Source organism: Topomyia yanbarensis, chromosome 3 (genome assembly GCF_030247195.1).
Source record: "Topomyia yanbarensis strain Yona2022 chromosome 3, ASM3024719v1, whole genome shotgun sequence".
NCBI classification, from domain to species: Eukaryota; Metazoa; Arthropoda; class Insecta; order Diptera; family Culicidae; genus Topomyia; species Topomyia yanbarensis.
Window position 1 is genome coordinate 354422721 of NC_080672.1, and position 16265 is coordinate 354438985.

The window sequence follows — 16265 nt, forward strand, 5'->3', positions numbered from 1 at the left end:
AATACCGTTGCTGCCATATGAAATATTGTACTTGGTAGTATATATCATTGAGATAAACTGTTCTCCTTCAAATTATCTGAAGTATTTCTAAAGGCATTTTAATGAAAAAAAAAACGAAATCGCAACAGTTATAAAATCAAAACAATTTTTTAAGAAACACCCTAATTTTTTGGTGAATTTCCTGTAAAATGAAAAGTACAAGGCAGAGAATTCCAGTGTCCGGCATTTTTTTTAAATTTTGATGTTTCAATTTCTGAAAGACTACAAAACTCCATGCCGATCCATTGACAAGTTAATCTTTTAAATTTTAATAAATTTAGAACCATCCTACACACTATTTAAAATAAGAGAAAAACTCTTGTAAATTGCAGAATTGTATCGCGAGAACGAAGCAATATCTTTTATATTATCCTATGTGTAAGGAATTTGAACATATTACCATGAATATATTTCAATTCATAAAAACCGAAATTTTCAATAAAACTTTTGCAGTTTTAATTTTTAGTAACATGTCCTATAGATGATTTTGAGAGTTTTGAAGACAAACATTTTCTTCTAACACATCAAAACTCTTGCTTCTATTATTAAAATTTGATTATCATGATTTGATCGCAATTTTCCCTCATTTATATCTTGAATCTTAACCTTAGATCTAATTGAAAAAGATCAAATCCAGTCATTCGATTGAAACAAAAAGTGTGTTTTAGTTTTAGGGATTCCGACAAAAAGTTAGTGTCGGTTTCTGATGAGACGAAGTCGAAACGCACCCATGACTTTATTGAAGGTGCTGTTGGAGAAATCTGCACTCTTCAATTGAACGAATCAGGCGAAAAATTTTGAGGTCATTCGCGAAGGACAATCGTGGAGTCTTCAGAATTAGATGTACATCATTGAAGTATATCAGAAATATCAACGGTCCCAAGTGGCTTCCTTGAGGTATTTCAGACGTAGAAGTGAATGTGGGGACCTGGCATTCTCCTATGACCACCGATATCTCTTGGTCAGTGAGGTAGGATCGAAACCGCTGCAAAACACTACCATTTATTCCAAATCTCTCCATTTTTGCTATTGCGATATCGTGGTTTATCTGTTCAAAAGCGGCAGATAAGTCGGTGTAAACAACGTCGGTTTAAGCGCTACTTTCCATATTCTCTGCTATGTAGGATGGTAAACATAACAGGTTACACGCAGATGACCGTCCAGACGTAAAGCCGTGTTGATCGTCACTTAGGTACTGCTTACAGTGAGCCTGAAGAGGTAATTATTGACGTCTCGCTTATTGCCCTTTTTATTGAATGGGACATGTTCGCTGTTTTCCAGCAAGATGGATGGAAAAATACCTTTATCAACAGATGCTCGAAAGATGTGAAGAAGCTGAGTAACCAAAACTTCGATGTGCCTTTTCAGAATAGCAGAGGGAAACCCGTCGGGTCCCGGATTGAAAGACGAGTTAAGTCGAGAGGAAGCTCATCATCGTTGCATTGACATCGATAGCACTCGGAGTTTGGCCCACAAGTGGAGCTAGCAAAGTTCGATTTGCTCAATAGTTAATGCCTCGTCTGTGAACACATTCGCGAATTTTTCCGAAAAAAGTGCACATATTGATCGTGATGTGGAAGCTGTGTTCGCATTGAAAGTCATAGACGATACAATTATATCGCCATACGGATAACGTACACCAGAACGTTATTCGTATGGCGATATAAATAATTCGTTTGATATAATCTGTCTTATTGTGCGGTACCAGGTCATGCATACGAACATGTACCATATCATTGATCATATATTTGGAGATCTTGGTTCTGATATGATGTTATTATATACAATATCGTGTTCAATGTTATTCTTCACAATGGAGTTTTATGCCTAGGCTAACCTTCTATACATAATCAAAACACAGTGGATAACGTGGTGTAGCTGAATGTAGGTCACTTCCGCTGGACTAAGTTCCATTGCAACTTTTACTAGTTGCTCCACCTCCTGACCACGAGTTTTCTTAAAATCAATTGGTTGGTGTTAAGTCAGACCGGACTAATACTACGTTCACACTACAGAGATAAAACACGTTATAATAATTAACAACAAGAAAAATGTCATCAAGATAGCGTTAAAACACGTTTTAACTCGTAGTGTGAACATGGTATAAGTCGCAAAACATCAAAAAATGAGATAACGATAGCACTGGATAAAGAATTTCGTCAGCTACATCCGACTTCTGCCAGATTTGAAATATGTAACAATAAACAAGAGTTATGGCAAAAACTAATTTCCAATCATAACGTAAAGGACGCTGCGATTCAAACTTTAAACTCGTTTTTCTCGAAATCAATATTTTGTCACTTAGTCCGCTCTGACTTAACACCGACTAATTCAAAATGTGTTATCTTGTAGTACGGGCACTTTCATTTCATTTGGCTAACACATTTTGCTGGTGAAAAACTCTTTGCGTACTGGGTAACGAACGAATCGCTTTCTTGCTTCACTGGTGTATACAGAGCAGCGATGTTTTTGTTTCTGCTTTGTGTGAGATGAGAAGATAGACTACGCAGAAATCTTGCTTGCACTGCTTTCACTCAGCGAGTCCAAATGCTAGTATAAGGCCACCAAATGGAAGCGGCGGCTTTCAAGATAGACCGAACAAGTGAAAAAACAGCACCCGCAAACAGTATGGATCAGTAAACTATTTGGCGATTCGCACATTCACCGAGTTTTTATTTTTGACTGTGCTATAACATGAGAGTGATGATTTCTGGATGGTAGTTGTATGTTTAGGAGTACATCAAGAGTATTGGATATTTTCTGCTGGCATAAGATATTGTAGACACTTGGACATGCTAAGCATCTAAGTGTCGCTGAAGTTCGCTGCAATCCTCTACAGACCGCACAATGAGATAGTTTGAGATGATCAGGGTGTATAAATTTACACACAGTCATCGCCATCAAGACCATCCTCTGAAGATAATTAAACTTTGATTGGATTGTCGTGACTTCTCCCGTCTACCACCACACAATGCACCCCATGCTCGTACTTGGGTTTGAGTTTCCAAGATTTGCCGGAAGCCCGGCTACAATGGTCAAAGGCCTTGCAAGCTCTCTTGATTCTGGAATCGATGTGAGCAGACCAATTTAGTATTGAGTCAATTACCCCAACGAACTTAACTTGATCTGCAACAATAATTTCGGAGTCAAAGAACTGCAATGGACGAGCTCCGGTTGTAATCTTTCATTGCGTGAAAAGCACCATTGATGTATTGGATTAACTGTCCAACATGTAAACACCATTGCTCAATAACACATAGGGCTTGCTGCATCAAATCAAAAAGTGTGACCGATGATTATTATAGGATCATAGGCGAAACCATATCGTCGCTGTTGTGCTATCTTATGACAAACGCCATTTTGGGGTAAACTGAGTTAGATATACCACATTACTTAACTAAAAAATCTCTACAAAGTGGCGTTTACAGAATTTTGACATTCTGCTTGGTTACTGAGATATAGCGAGAAACGCGCTGAGAATATTCTATTTTTTTGGTTCAAATGACTGTGTCTGGGGATTGGCTCAAATTATCTTGATGTATAAGATGTTTCTATATGTAAAACTATCTGAGAAACGCAATGGCATAATCATTTTCAAAACAAAAATGCACGAACTTTGAGAAAAATGCAATTTAAGTTTTAAACTGGAAATATAGCATATTTGGCAACACTGTAACCAAAAATAACTATTTTTTCTAGATTCCCTGACTCATTTCCTTCAAAATGCATCTAACCGATTTTTTATAGACCAACTGAAGCCAAAGATATGAATAAAGTAATAGGTGATGTTACGACTGTCGTTGGTACAGAGGGCTATATTCGGCTTTTCAGTCAATAAATAATATCGAACACTACTTTTTTATAATGTCCAGACGTTTCGACCGTTGGTTTCGGCCTTCTTCAGTGGAAATTATAGGTAGCGTTTTTGTTCTTCGCTTCATACAAGCGGTCTATCGTCGCAAATATTTGCTTCCGATGTTTTAGCGCTTATTGAGTTTTCCATTGTGCCCAAAAGTTAACAGTGCTCCAAAAATTTCCGTTGTTTTTTCTGATTAGCCACAAATTAATGAAGCAAATGCGCAATATACCCTCAGCGCTAAAACATTGGAAGCAAATATTTCCGACGATAGACCGCTTGTATGAAGCGAAGAACAAAAACGCTACCTATAATTTCCACTGAAGAAGGCCGAAACCAACGGTCGAAACGTCTGGACATTATAAAAAAGTAGTGTTCGATATTATTTATTGGCTGAAAAGCCGAATATACCCCTCTGATATGAATAAAAGTTAATAATTGATGATTTTTTTTCTATGGAAAATTTTTCATACACGATTATATATACAAATTTTGTCATCAATACACACCTATGACACGTCTGAGTGCGACTTTTGTTTACATTTATAGTAAAAACTCGCAACATAGTCAACTGATCCTCGTAATATTTGGGAAATTAATACAGAATAGATAGAAGCATCAATTGTCTTCTTTGAATTGTTTATACCATTTATAAGTTTTAAGATATTCAATATCAAACTTTAAAAATCGTTTTTCTCGAAATGTGCAAAATGTGTGTTTTGTCATAAGATAGCACAACAGCGGCGATATGTAGAAAACACAAGCTCATTAAGTTTCCTCAAAAAGCTAACGACGACAACTTTCCATAGAGGTGGTGACAGCACACCACCTTGAGGACATCCGCAGACCAGCAATTTACTTATCTCTACTTGTCTTAACGATGGGCACAGATCTCGGTTGCTAAGCATTGTGGGTGGTTAGTTCGTAATATGCGCATGTACTCCATGACCTCACCCTGCTTCCAAATTGGATTCGAAAGACACGTTATGAAAAGCACCTTTAGTATCAAGCTTTATTGCTTTTGCGAAAAAGCGTTTACAGTGTTGTAGACAACATTCAGTAACCCCTGTTACAATAATATCAGACTTCCCCCACTGATATGCACGTTACATTGCATGTAGCGGGTGCTCAACCACGCTAACATCCAACTTCGATAGACGGCAAAAAGTTAACTGAATCAATTTTCTTGGCTATTTCCGGCAAATTTAAGACTAAGCAAAAGAAGGTTTGAAAATTAAAAGAGTTAAGTCGTCGAAAAACTCAATTCCACGGCTCTAAAATATTTGATATATTTCAGTTCCTTGGTAATTGAGCGACTGAAAAAAAGTCATGAAAACAGATCATGTTTCGTAAAAGCCACTTTAAATATGTTAGAATAGCGGTTCTCAACCTTTTTCGTACCATGGACCCTTTAAAAATCACCCTGGATTGCCGCGAACCTCAACGGATAAACATCGATTTTGTATGCTATCAATATGTTATTTTCAGATTAAGCCGTGTGGTGTCCGGCGGTCTAATTTTTTTTGCGCTATTTCAGCCAAGACTAGAACCACTGGATACATGCTCTCATGTCGTAAGAGGCAATTAATAACATGCTAGGAGCTCCTAAGTCAAGGTATTGCTCTGAACAAAAGACAACCTGGACCTGGCCCTTAAGATTTTGCATCATAGCCTTTATCCATTCTGTATTGAGTGAATCTCTGACAAATAGTCACCTTTTCTGACTCGCTATTCCCGATTGTGTAAAACACAACCACAGTGGTAAACATTTCAACATCCCAGTACTTCACTCTGTCAGAAAATGTAAGGCCATTGGAAGCTAAAACTTCGAAAATCGCACTCCTGGTCTGCAAAATCATCCACTGCAATACTCTGCGTCGCTCTTTCGAGTTTGAACCGCTTATATGGTAGTCGGTCTTTGCCAGTATTGTTCTTCTCCCACCCATTCTTCTTCTGTGCCATCGATAGATCAAGAGCCCTTGTCGTTGTGTGTATTATATTTATTACACATAAGAAGCATGTCGTATGCAATTTGGCTTTTAACCCAATTATGGAAACGTGTCTGACAGGGAGAGTTGAGATGCCAACTTGTCATTTACATTTCACAGTGAATTTCTTCACATTGTTTTGGGATATCTTTCATACTTTTTGTACGTTTGTTTGGTACTGCAAACTTTGAAAATGATCACTAAAGTGTTGATAAGAAGCAATACTCCCGATGGCCGGCTATTTGGAGTTTAAATTGCTCGTTTCAAATTCTCTGAAATTGATCGGGAGCGACTTTCGTACATATCTAAGATTATATTGTCTATAGATGAATAGATACCTCTTTTATATGCCACGCAGCTTTATCCTTTTATGTAATGCCCCGCGGAGCAATAATTCTGGACAAAATTTGGAATTGGACGTGAGTGGCATTGAGAGCTTCTCTTTGTTTACTTTCTCGTTCGATTATTACGACATGACTACTGCCTAAGATCGCATATTTGTTCCGTTTTCTATGGGATTTCCTATCTTTATGGGACTGATTTGCGATTATGGGTATAACACATTGCACTAATTTTCCAGTACACATCAAAAGTCGATGGCTTCTACAGGAATATTATGCAAAGAGTGGAGTACTAAATGTTGAAAGGACCGATTAATGAGCAGAAGAGGAGGACCCCAAAAAAATCTCTCATTGTTGCCTGCGTCTTATTCTGGGTTTTGTCTAAAATTATTAAAATTCCTATTCGAACGGCATTCAAATTCCTTCTGGAGGTCGCGCACCTGAAAACTTTGATCTAAAATGAAAAGACAAAGCGCGTGAGTACTTAGCTAACTCCCAACATCTACCAAAATATATCTTGATTCATTTTCCTACCTACTAACACCAATCCTATCCTGCGACACTTGTGGATGATGCAGAGAATTCCTCGGTCATAATAGTCACAAGTGTTGAACAAACATTCCTTCCCATTCTAAATCATACTATAATCTTAGTCCCTTTAGGTAGCACGTTGAGTATGATGTAGGGGAGAGTGCGGATACATGAACCACGGGGATAGGTGAATCACTAAGGATATTACGTCACATTCTATCAATTTTAGTGCAAACCTTTTGCGTGTTGGTAGCTCTGTCGGTAAGCTAACCTCACACGCATTTGCGATAGCGTCAAGTTTTTTTGTTGTCATTTTTACAGATAATCAAAGTTATTGTAGATTAAAAGTTGCCTCAATTAAGACCTCGTGTACTGTTGGAAAAAGTTTGTGGTGTCCCTTATGTGAGACTAAACATCATAAAACTTTTTGTTATTGGAAGTAGGTGCAAAATATATTATTTATATGAAGAAATTTGCAAAACTGAATGTTTCCTGCTAGCTTAACATTAATTTAAATTTGCCTTTGGCATGTGGGGATACATGAACCATTTTTAGGTTTGGATTTTTAGTAATTTCTTGTTAAGGGTTGTCAAAATAATGTGCAACTATATACGCTAAACGCAAACAGAGTTGCTTATGAATGTAACTATGTAGTCTGCGCCAATTTACAATCTTGAGAAGAGACATAGAGTACGTCGAGCAGGTAAAATACGCAATATCTCGTACCCTACTTTAAGTCGTTACGCCAGAAACTTAAAAAGGACGAGACACATAATTGGAAGTTGATTTTGGACAACTAGAAACAGAATTGACTGCTTATATTTTTCATTGTTTATAAATAAGATTAGGATTGAGCAGTGTAGAAACTCCTTTTAGAGGCTACGAATCAAATCAGTCTGAGATTTCACTGAATATACCTATAATGCTCCATTGGCAGGCAGAAAGTATAGGTTTCTACCAGGTTAATCACCAGAAACTTGCACGGATTTCCAAAGACTCAACCACGTGAGTCTAGAAATTAGGAAAGAAGACGAGGGAGAAGTAGCACTACTACCGACTCGCCATAAATGAAATTGATCAAAGAAAAACACGATGGGAGAAAGGAAAGAACACAAAAATACTAAACACAAAAACAAATAGTTTGTGATATGGATTTTATACTACAAACATACAAATGAATTTTTTTTAACAAAGACAGAATGAACGAACTTTTTTCGTATGGGTCTACGTGTTTTTATGATAGTCTGGGTAATGGTTTAACTATCCCCATGGAGTACCCACCTGAGGGGATACTTGAATCATTTGACATACTTAACAAAAATGCATATAATTTTGATAACACGTTACTTGCGTTCACAAATGATATTGCATATAGTAAGGCAATGGTTGTTCTTTCATATTCATGCATATAGAATAGTTTATCGCAAAAGGTCTAATACATATAACAATTAACAAAAAAGTGGTTCATCTATCCCCACGCTCCCCAACTACTCCCGAGTACCATACAATTGATTGAATATGCAATTTCAACAGGCTTTGATAAATCGCGGAAAACTCACGAGCGGTCAACTAAGCTAAGCTAAGATAAGCTATCAATATGTTATTTTCAGATTGTTAGGAAACAAGACTTGAAATTTCAAGATGCGCTCGGAAAATAAATTTTTCTTCACGGATCCCCAGCAACGACTTCACGTCCCCCTAGGAGTCCGCGGGCTCCAGGTTGAGAATCACTGTGTTAGAACGTAAAAATCGAATATAAACCTCACCCGTCAAAATCTCCGATGTAACAGTCGTTTGAAAAAAACCATCAATATAAAAATTGAAAAATATATCCTAAAAAAAATTATATCCGGTTCATACTAAATAGTTTACTTCAACCGTTTTTTTATCTCGAATCTAGGCGGATTTTCTTTCCAACGAATTATATATTTTTAATCGATTTTTATACCGGGGGTTCACCATTGCCGACTCTTTCGAGTGAGAGCCTTCGAAACGACTTTAATGCTAAAGAATCTGAGTGTGATTGTTAGGTTGGAAGTTTATATCCAACATTTACATTCTAATAAAGTTAAAGCGGGTTTTATTAGGCATGTTCTGTTCGTGCGACTTTCATTTTAGGTCGCTCAATTGAATTTTCATAAAACCAATATCCACAGGTTTCCGAAGCCGAAAAAGTCGACAAAATCATAACAGAACCGCACAAATAAGGTTTTATCAAGGGACCTGTTATCTCCGGAACCGTGATTCCATTCCACAACGCTTTCACCTTCGCTGGCCTTGGCTTCAATAACAACTGGAGCCGTTGGTGGTTCGCTGATATCAGCGACGCGTTGTTGCGCATTTGTTTGCCTCTTTCTCATCACAACCAGTTAACGGAGGTTCGTTCCAACTCCCGAAAAATCAATCTACCGGTTCATCGCGCGAATCATTCGATTGTGCAATGAAGATTGTAAAGCTGAATTGAGAAAACAATACAGTATGGCGCATAAAAATGTTTAAAAAATGCGTCGTAATTTTAGGTGTATACTGTATTCAATCTGCCGCTTAACAGGTTAAATAAGTGTTTGTGCATGATCTTCAGGCACTGTACTGTTCAGTAAGGTAAACAGAACAGTAAAAAGCAAGCCGTGGCTCTACAACCCTTTTGCACAATGTCCGCCTTCTATTCCAGCAGATATTGAAGCAGATTCTACTGTCAATGAGAATCCTTTCTGGTCGGGGATCGAACATGTAACGAATAGCTTACGATGCCAGCGTCAAACAATAGAATGATCCACTCAAAGATGATAAAAAGCAAAAAAACGGTGAAGTTTGTTCAACCTAAGGTGAACGATCCTGAGGTTCGCTAGATAAACAAATAACTTGAAATCCTCGTGGTGCTGCTCAAGGTACGACTAAACTTAGCGAAAACCGTTTAAATAACCATGGTGAGGTCTCTGACCGTATGCTGAAATGACAGGCGGCAACTCGATATGTATCTATTACCCATGTCAGGTACGATCTTCATGTTAGGAGCGGCTAGAAACAACTTCTGAACCGGAATGGGCGGCTAAGGAATAAACGGAGTGGCGGAGTATCCCTCTTAGGATATTAACAGCAGTTTCAAACAACGTTGTTGCGGCAGTAAGCGTGAAACAAGCTCATCGATTATTTCAAACCCTATGTGATGAAGACGGTGTAGTGAAATGGTGCTGGGAAAGGATGAAAAATGAGTGATTTACTCTGCCTAAAGATTTTAAACTTAACTGGACATTGGCGCGCATCTTTTTTCTCTTTCATCAACTTCCACTGGTGATACTCGACCTTGGGCTCTGTCTGGACAGTGTTTTACATCAATCTCGCAACTAATATCGTATAAAAATGTATCTGTTATTGCATGCTACTTATAAGGAATAAACTTTCTATCCGACTACAGTTTACCATAATTATGTACTACGTCACTTTTTCCATTCACCATTGACAGCTTTAGTCTCAACAAATTCGATTATTTCATCTGTAATATAGTCAGATTCAATTATCGAGTTTTCGAACTCTGTACGCCGGTAAATTCGCAGATCAACCACGCAGATCCAAAATGCCACTGGGAGAAACATTATTAGCCACACATTCCTAGGGAATTCCGTTTAAACACAATCTTGAACACTACAAAAAATCACTTTTTCAAACACATCAGAAAAAAAAAAACAATATATCAGCTCTGCTAATAAGTCGACAACGATCCCGGATGAACTGCGGCAGTAAAGGTGTGAAAGGCTCGTTTTTATCAGTCGATTAAGCACAGACATCGGAAAATGGCGGGCAATCTGTGCGGATCCTAAAATTGGGCCTTTTTATAATCCGTCTAGAAGATAGTATCCGCTAATCAGCCAGCAGTAAAAATAGCACGTACGTATAGTACAAGCCGGGCTCATTGATAACGGTAACAGTTTCAGCCTGCAAACCGTTCAGTTACACACATGTTATTGTGTCCGGGTTTGTTCGTTTATAATGCACCTCAAATCGAGCCTCAAATGGCGGTTGGCCTTGTAAGCGCAATGCCGTAAACTGTTGTGGAATGGCGATTGCGATAAGCCTTCGGTTGTTTTGCGCGGTACACTTTCGCCGGTCGCCGCGGCATTTGGCTAAAATTCTCACGGCATCCAGACTAGAACTGGGCTCTGGGCTGGTAATAACCAATACTAACCAATTTTTGTTATTTCCGTTTGTTCCAGTAACGGAACATCAAAATAATCAATTTTTTAGGAATTTCAGTCAAAATATTGCATGTTCTTCAAGATACCGTGAGTGGTTGCCGAAAATCGTCGAACTAATTTCCCGCCTCGTGAAAACAAATCTTCTTGTATTGCATTACTAGAATCCGCAGACTACTGGGAATATGGCGGATTTTTAAATTGATCTATCAGACGAACATTTCTTAAGCACTTGTTTATAATCAGAAGCCTGAGAATATCCTGCTCATGGTTATAGAACAAATCGTCAGATATCAAGAGGACTTTCAAAGGTATAGCCTCTGTTGTAACAATACTTCATTGAAGTTCTAGCAGTTTTAATAATTATCAATCAAGGCATTTGTGAAACCCCGGGTTTCAGTCGTTAAGATGTTATGATAATTTAGTAATAGCAATTCACAGAAGAAAAACATCCTTCTCACGATCACATCAATTTTGTATTCAAAAAACAAATTCAAGATAAGTATTTTCATATCCGATGTCTGTTGTTGTTTATCAATGGCTTTAGCTTCCGTGGGTCATGCACCATTTTTCAACAACCACTTGTGGATACCTCTCACGAAAACAGGGGGTTTCTACCCAGTGGATTCATCTGCCCTATATTGTAAACAACCAACAACAATAAACCATGTAAACTGGGATTCATGAAGCAAACATGCAACGCATTCTTTATTCACTCTCACTCGCTTGAACCCTACTTTCCAAGAACGAACAGAATCCGATTCACATTTTGTCAACTAAGTAGATCTACACATTAGTAACTTGGCAGCATGTACCGTACGACAGTTACTAAGGCAGTAACTGCCTTCTATTTCCTCGAAACTCCGAACTACATCTTGATTTCATATTCCGATTGCACACAATCAATCTAAAGTCAGTTCAAATAATAACGCTGATCAGTCATTGTTCACCCATTTCTTGCTTCAATATTCACTAGTTAAACAATTTTGCAAAACAAAGTGTGCCACTTCGAAAGCCAAGATCACTTCTCATTCAGAAGAACCTTCTATCGCGGCCAAATTATGACTGACTCTCAAAGGTTTATATTGAGTTTTGCAACTGTTTTAACGAAGATTTTTCACCCAGTCTCAGACAGACGAGAGTAAACTCACTGACAAACAGACACAACACTATTTCTCCCTATCGCACACATAGAACTCAAATTTGGTAGTATACGAGAACGCTTCCCACATTGATTGATAAAAGCATAACGTAGGAAGCGATGTATGTATACAAAAGATCTGTCAATCGGGATCAAAGTAACTGTATATGAAATCTGGTGGGACGATGGTGGTGAATAGATATCACACTAAATAGCGCTCCAGTAAACATATAGAAATGAATGACGGAAAGTTAGAGCTTCAATTCTAATAGATACATCCGTTTGTCTGTGCTCAAAGCATATTTATTGCATACTGTTACACATCGCGCTGAGATGCGGTTATCAATTTGCAAACACCGTATAGTCAGAGTGTCTCGTCTAGACAAGCGTCACATGGTCTGCGTAATGATCAACCAAAATAAAATGATAATTCAGTTCCAACGAGTCTGTATTGGTGAGAGTGTAAACAATACGATGCAGAGGTGCAAAATTCATAAATTTTTATATCGACCTCATAAAAAAGGCTGCACTTATCAAAGTCAACACGTCTCGTGTTATCGTTTGCCATTTCCGCCGACTTGCCATTTATTTTAAAACAAAGGTGTGATATCGCTCGCTGATGTGGGATAGACCCCTGAAGCAGCCGGTGTAAACTGGTTGATTGCAGTTAATTCGATAGGTGTCGTATTCTGGGCCTACGACAAATGGAAAGAGCTCCAACTCAGGGCATCAGCTTTGTCATTCCGAGAAGTTTTTGCGTTTATCGAAAATTAAAAATTAAGTGTCCTATATAAATTATCGATTAATGATAATAGTAACGACTTTTTTAAACTTTCTATTAAACAAAAGTATAATCAATTCACAACTCTCACAAGTAAATTTTGATCATTTGGATCAATTTCCGAACGACCCACGGTCAACATGTTTTGGGAAAATCTCAACGGGGAAAGTTTCTTGCGGTTTCCTGAGAAAACCTTCGCCGATAAATGACACAATATACCGTAACAATCCTACAAATCACCGTCAATTCATAAACACCTCATATCTTAGTAGAAGAACAACACACGACTAAATATATTTGTTTGAACTAGGGGGACAAGCGGTTCAATCTAGCCAGAACCGAAGCGATTCCCATTTCTACCAGTTAACCATAATTGCTCCGCAATTGAAATTGGACAGTGGCTGCACACAATTCAATTCATAAAATGTCCACAATATCGCTCGTTGGCAGCGTGCCGCCACAATATAATGCTCTCGAATAGCTCGCGGTCTGCGCCAGTTGTTCTCTAATTGGATACTGTTGATGCGGAACGCTATCGTGTTGAATGTAGCTGATTAATAATAATTGAAGAGCAAGCGCTACGAAACGTTTAAGAAATGTGTTGTTCTGTATTGGTCCGATAGCGTGTCAACGCGGAAATCGAAGTGTTGACAATTGTGACAAAATATCTTAGGTTTCGTACAGCTGCTACTATGACAGGTGCCGAGTCATAACGTCCCTGATGAAGGAGAAACGTCATGGTGTCTGAGACATGGCGAGGCACTGTCTGCGTCATAGGATCCAAGATCGCCCTTGTGACACAGCGTTCGGGATTCTCATAATACCCGGTATCACACATGGATAGACGTCATAGTACCCATCCATAGTATCATCCGAGTAGCGTTCAAATCCGTAGACCGGTTCCGGAATTAATACGAATTCCCGTGGGGTATATCCGGCATCCCAGTGGGGTGACGGACGAGTATTGAAGAAACATCCCATAAATTTAAGTAATTGTGTTTTGAAATGTGCTACATATGACTATTTCCCATTGATCCTTCACAATAGACTTAAATTGGACCAATCTTGGCCACCGGAGAACTGTTCCGAGAGAACCCAAGAAAATGTATATATTTTTCTATTATTCCAGCGATTTGGGTTCATAGCATTATACGAAATGCGAAGTTCTTCCAATCATACGATTCTACAGTTCCCTCAAGCTATGGCCATTTCGGGACCGGCTCCGGACGGATTGACATTTGACGCCATTTTGAAAACCAAGATGGCGGCTTCCGGTTATCACAAAACCGAGAAAACCACCATCAATATGGGTGTTATTTGAAAGAGGATGGTCAGCAAAAGCCGGAAATTGATAATTGACGCCATTTTGAAAACAAAGATGGCGGTTTCCGGTTACCACAAAACAGTGAAAAGTATCCTCAATATGGGTGTCATTCGAAAGGGAGTGGTCAATAGAAGCCAGAAATTGATTTTTGACGCCGTTTTCAAAACCAAGATGGCGGCTTCCGGTTATCACAAAGCAATGCAAACAACCATCAATAATGGTGTCATTGTAAAGCGCTAGTGGTCAGCAAAAGCCAGAAATTGGGTTTTTCGATACCAATTCGAAAACCAAAATGGCGGGTTCTTGTTCCAAAGAAACAGTGAAAACCGTTATCAATATGGGTGTCATTAGAAGGGGATGGTCAGCAGGAGACGGAAATTGATGATTGACGCCATTTTGAAAACAAAGTTGGCGGCTTCCGGTTTCCAAAAAACAGTGAAAACTACCATTAATATAGATGTCATTTAAAAGGGATTAGTGAGAAATAGTCCGAAGTTGATTATTTATGCAGTTTTGAAAACCAAGTTTGCGGTTTCCTGTTACTGCAAAACAGCGAAAACTATCATCAATATGGGTATCATGAAAGGGGTAGTCATAAAGTGATTTTTGACGCTATTTTCGAAAACCAATATGGTGGTTTCCTGTTACTACAAAACAGTGAAAACCATACTAAGTATGGGTGTCATTTGAAAGTGAGTGGTTAGTAGATGTAGTGGTGGCGGTGGTACTACCACCTTTGAAACTGGAACACTCTCCATAGCACTGAGCAATCATTACACGACAAGCATGATGTGTTCAAGCATTACTCTCTGACCATACTCAGCATGCTACTGTAAGAAGGGCCAAAAGGAATTGTGTGGTCGGAAAATGACTTCGCTTACGTGTACTACGGAAGATTTTGCTTCCAATAACAAGACCATATAAGCCAATCACAATGCAAGCCATTGTTATAAAAAGTAGCCTCTATAGGTGGGGAGAAAATCCCGCGCAATGTTCACGTAATGTTTGCTACACTCTTCCTGTCCAAATCGTTTCAATCAGATGGCTTGATGGTCCCTCTCAATTCCTATTCTATGTATTGGTCATTCCACGCACAGTGATCAAGGCACGTGTAATCGACCTTCACGGATTTGAACTAAATTTGGAAGAATTTTTTTATCTAGGGCCAATATATAAAAACCCAAATTTTGTGTCAATTGAATCACCCCTCGGGCCATGGGACTCCTTGAACAATTTTCTTCAAAAACCATTTTTCGGATGGATTCTATAGTAAATAGAACCAGAGATATAATCAAAAGAAAATCAAGGGTTTTGGCAAATTGTCAAAACGGGGGGCGCTCCCATGGCCTGAGGGGTGGTTCAATTGACATAAAAATTTGGGTTTTTTATATATTGGCCCTAGATGAACAATTTCTCCATATTTAGTTCAAATCCGTGAAGGTCGAATTCAAGTTTGCATCTTTTTTGATCACTTCGCGTGGAATGACCCATATGTATGATGATAGATAAAAATACATAAAATGTATTGTTATGTGTATAATAAACAAAACATTTAGTGGACATAATTAATATAATGCTCATGCTGCTCGTTACTAATATAATCAAAATATCATGCAGTGTTGATGTCAATCAATGAAAAGTGTCAGGTATAATGATGAACATAATGGAAAAAAAATGAATAAAATCAATATTATGAACAAATCGAAAATTATTATTATAATAATAGCATAGCATAGCATATACGATTGCACAAATCGTAGGTGGCTGTACAATGATCAGCTAATATTTAACAAGATATCCACTATACCATGTCGCAAGAAAAAAACTTGGGATTAACACGTGTACACTAGACTGCCCAGAAAAATAATGAATTTTTGGAAACTCAATCCGCCCACCCCTGAGTCAATTCCTAGTTCCACCAGGAGTACTTGCTCCAAATTTGAAGCAAATCGGACAAGTCTAGCTACCGGAACAACATGCCTGAAGTTTGTATGGGATTTTTCGACAATTCATATGGAGAAAACTCACTAGCTCGCATTTTTACCGCTAGGTGGCACTGTATGCATAGAATTAT

The 16265-nt window shown here is 38.3% G+C and overlaps 1 protein-coding gene across 8 annotated transcripts in view; it reads right to left on the reverse strand.

Moving 5' to 3' along the window:
• Positions 1–16265, reverse strand: part of LOC131693365 (monocarboxylate transporter 14-like) — a 93870-nt gene that overhangs the window by 41375 nt on the left and 36230 nt on the right. Inside the window, exons 1-2 of one of the 8 annotated variants that reach the window (XM_058981118.1) lie at positions 11761–12014; positions 10002–10099 (exon numbers count right to left, since the gene is read on the reverse strand). The exons of 1 other annotated variant lie outside the window; for it this stretch is intronic. The gene's annotated coding sequence lies outside the window, so the exon portion shown is untranslated. 6 more of the 8 variants (XM_058981115.1, XM_058981121.1, XM_058981122.1 and 3 more) reach the window with 6 other exon arrangements.